We start from the raw sequence: 4,265 nt of genomic DNA, 5'->3' as shown, positions 1-4,265 counted from the left end.
AGATCCAGTGACATACTACTTGTACATGGTGCCTTGGTAGGTAGTATGTCAACTGCTATAAATGTCAGCTGCTCTAATTATTATTGGGAGTATTTTGTGAACGGCCCAGTTTTCCTTGTGAGTAAAATTAGGTGGTTGAGTTGATTTTGGTTCTCCCTCTGATCCTAACAAACCTTGATTCTAATCCTGTTAGGATTAGGATCAGAGAGAAAGAGAACCTTGTGATTTGTGTTTTACCCTTCTTTAATTTTTTCGCCTTTGGGCAACAGGGCTGTCTGTTGGGGTTAGTAGAAAATTTGGAAGTGCAAAGCTCTGTCTGACAATATCTAGAAGGCTACTTTTGGCTGTTTTCATGCCACGTGTGATCCTGATACAAACAGCATTGAAGTTACCTGGGATAGTTTTAGAAATGTAGATTCACCTGACCTGTGGTGGCACAGTGGATAAAGTGTTGACCTGAAATGCTGAGGTCGCCAGTTCAAAACCCTGGGCTTGCCCGGTCAAGGCACATATGGGAGTTGATGCTTCCTGCTCCTCCCCCCTTCCCCCCCACTCCCCCCTATAAAAAATGAATAAATAAAATCTTTAAAAAAATAAGAATAGAAATGTAGATTCTTCGTCCGCATCCTTACTCTTCTGATTTAGGGTTTTGAGGGGTGAGACTTAGGCAGCTGTGTCTTCACAGGGTCTCCAGTCGGTTCATGGACCATTACAATTTGAGAAGTATTGGTAGAAAGAACAGACTTCTCGTTTTTTACAAAAAATGTTTTCTGTTTCTATCTGGCTAAATTACACCTCCTTCAGATATCATACCAGGATGGCCCTTCCTCCCTTGGTTCAGGTCCCTGCTGAAATGTCCGAGAAGCCTTCCATGACAAACACTTCCTTTGTAGCAGCCCCTTAACCCACTCCCCTGCCTGCTGTTCTCCAAAGCATCTCTCCCTGCACTATCCATGTAGCCCTTTAGAATATCAGCTCCGTAAGAGCAAAGTCTTTGCGTGCTTTGAATTTAGAAGGAAGTGAGTCTTTTTATTTTTAAATTTTAGATATTATTTATGTCAAACATTAACAATTTTCACTTTAAATGCAAAATAATTAATGAAAAGAAAAAACACTGAAAAACTCGTCACATGAATGCTGTGCTCCATAGATGGTACCAGCCTTTGCTATTTGCTTTTAGGTAATTAGGGGGAAAAGAGCTATAGTATCTATCTCACTCCAGAAGAAACAAAGCTGAGTATTTTATTTAACATGTGTGATCTTCATCCAAAACTGGTCTCTCTGTTAATTAACAGCTTTGCTACATGTGTTCCAGTCCTTTCATTCTAAAGGAGATGCTTATTTGAGTATATGTTCATAAACTTGGCAATGTTCAAAAATATGGAGCGCTTCACGCTTTTGTGTGTCATCCTTCACGCAGTGTGATCTCGGTACTGTTTCGGTTTTAGTGTGCGCTGCTGCGGGAGCAGGGTAGGGGCTTCTGCTGGGGCTGGCTCTCTAACCCTTCTCTGGCCCCGGCCTCTTCCCCTCAGTCTCCCCCTGTGTTTCTCTCCCTTCCTCAAGTCCTTCACTGTTCCTGCTGACCTGTGGATACAGCTGGGACTTTCACATCCTCGTGGTGCGAATCCTGCCTTTCTGCCAACGTTTTCTGCCTTTTGTTTGTCCTCACGCTGACACGCTTGTTCTCTTGCAGTTTTTCAGTGACTCTGCTTTTCTTTGGCTGACAGAACTGTCATCCTCTAGGGCACATTTCAAGCCACCTTTATGGAGAACCCCCTCCAGTCCAGTGCGGGCCGAGGCCCGGACCTGGTGCTTCCCGGGAACCCTGGCCCCTGCTCTGCTACTTGGCGTGTGTAGCACCACTGCTGTTTCCTGACCACTAGACCGTGAGCAAATTGAGACTGGGTAATTGTGACTCTTTTAATAAGGTTTCCATAAGTGTAACTTATCTAGTGCTCATTATGCAGGCAATGAAATAGTTGTTCTTGGTATTTTGATGGACACATTCTGTGGATTCTGTGACAGGATTCCATGTAGGCACTGACTTTGAAGAACAAAAAGCAACTTCCTAAAGTGGGATTTTTAAAGATCCAGAGGTCTTTTCCTTCCAAAGATGACCTTGGTCTTGCCCAAGGATGGCAAGTATTGTAAAAGACCTGGAGAAAGAACTTAGAAATCAAACTTCTGCTCTCCACATCATCCCATCTGGGATCAGCCTCGGATTTTTTTTTTTTGGATTTTTCTGAAGCTGGAAACGGGGAGAGACAGTCAGACAGACTCCCGCATGCTCCTGACCGGGATCCACCCGGCACGCCCACCAGGGGCGACGCTCTGCCCCTCCGGGGGGGCCGCGCCGCCGCGACCAGAGCCACTCTAGCGCCCGGGGCAGAGGCCAAGGAGCCATCCCCAGCGCCCGGGCCATCCTTGCTCCAATGGAGCCTTGGCTGCGGGAGGGGAAGAGAGAGACAGAGAGGAAGGAGGGGGTGGGGGTGGAGAAGCAAATGGGCGCTTCCCCCATGCGCCCTGGCCGGGAATCGAACCCGGGTCCCCCGCACGCCAGGTCGATGCTCTACCGCTGAGCCAACCGGCCAGGGCCTCAGCCTCGGATTTTACAGCTCACAGACCCAGTTGGCCCAGCCTGACCGTGTGCCTCTGCTCTGCCTGCGGCAGGCCCGTCACGCTGCTCAGTGTTGCTGAGCGATACTGTGTTGCAGGTACTTTGGACATAACGCTGAGGAAGCAGTCACAGGAGATAGTTGATTTACTAAGTGTCCCCTCTCCCCCAGGGTGACAGAAAGATCTCCCTGCAGAAGTCACTGAGCACATAGAGTCAGAACAAAGTGAGTTGCAAATTCCAAGGGTTTTCCTCCAAGATTGGAAAGTTTTACATTGCCCTTTGCCAAACTAGGGCTCTTCTGTCTGAAGTCAGATAACTAATAATATTTAACCAATAAATAATTAAACAATAGCCCTGGCCTGTTGGCTCAGTGGTAGAGCGTCGGCCTAGCGTGCGGAGGACCGGGGTTCGATTCCCGGCCAGGGCACATAGGAGAAGCGCCCATTTGCTTCTCCACCCCTCCGCCGCGCTTTCCTCTCTGTCTCTCTCTTCCCCTCCCGCAGCCAAGGCTCCATTGGAGCAAAGATGGCCCGGGCGCTGGGCATGGCTCTGTGGCCTCTGCCTCAGGCGCTAGAGTGGCTCTGGTCGCAATATGGCGACGCCCAGGATGGGCAGAGCATCGCCCCCTGGGGGGCAGAGCACCGCCCCTGGTGGGCGTGCCGGGTGGATCCCGGTCGGGCGCATGCGGGAGTCTGTCTGACTGTCTCTCCCTGTTTCCAGCTTCAGAAAAATGAAAAAAAATAAATTAATTAATTAAACAATAACTAACTAATGATCATCTCTTTTCCTGGACATTGTCTCAATGTCTGCCCACACCTCCACCAGCCCCTGCGGAATCAGATTCTTACCCTGGGAGCTACATGGAGAGCTTGTGTTGGGGCCGCCATGTGCGGTTGGACAGGACGGTCACTGTGCAGGGACTCTTGCAGGAGTGGGGGAGTGGTTTCCAGACTCCAGCCCAGGTTCTGCTCGTCAGACTATGAGGCTAAAGCCACCCCGAGGAAAGGGGAGCCTTGATCTTTCACGGAAGGCAGCCATATAGGTCATTTCTGTTGAATGTTTAAGCTGCCAGTCACTGTTCCAGTTGTTTTATGTGTAGTCCCTTAGACTGACTGACCCTCCTATGCAGTTTTATGGGGTGGTAGTTACTGTTATTATTATCCCCAATATAGAGATTAGCCATTGAAGCACAAAGTACTAGCAAGTTGGAGATGCCGCTATTCAGATAGCAGTAATCTGATTCCAGAGCCTACACCCTTTACACTCTGTTTTCTTCTCCCTCAAGCAGCTGCTTGGACATCAAGTCCTCTCCTTGTTCCTGTCTGTCCTTTGTCCCTAGATCTCCAGCTCTCATCTCTCTTCCATGAGCCCTTGAACTCCCATCTGGTTATTTTTGTCTTAGAAGCAGCAGAGAGACAATATCTAGAGTATGGGCCCGATGTGAGAGCTGGACTCAGGCTCCACCCCTGCTTCTTGACCTCACCAGTCCTCAGCTTCCTCGGTAGTTAAGTGACGACGACAGTCACCATCATTTATTGAGGACTTCCTAAAATGCCAGGTACTGTGCCAAGGACATTGCATGAATTAGCTCATCTATTCCCCCTAGTAATCCTATGACTTGCATTCTGTTTTTATCTCCGTATTACAG

Source organism: Saccopteryx bilineata, chromosome 3 (genome assembly GCF_036850765.1).
Source record: "Saccopteryx bilineata isolate mSacBil1 chromosome 3, mSacBil1_pri_phased_curated, whole genome shotgun sequence".
Taxonomy (NCBI): Eukaryota; Metazoa; Chordata; class Mammalia; order Chiroptera; family Emballonuridae; genus Saccopteryx; species Saccopteryx bilineata.
This window is presented reverse-complemented; position numbering follows the sequence as displayed.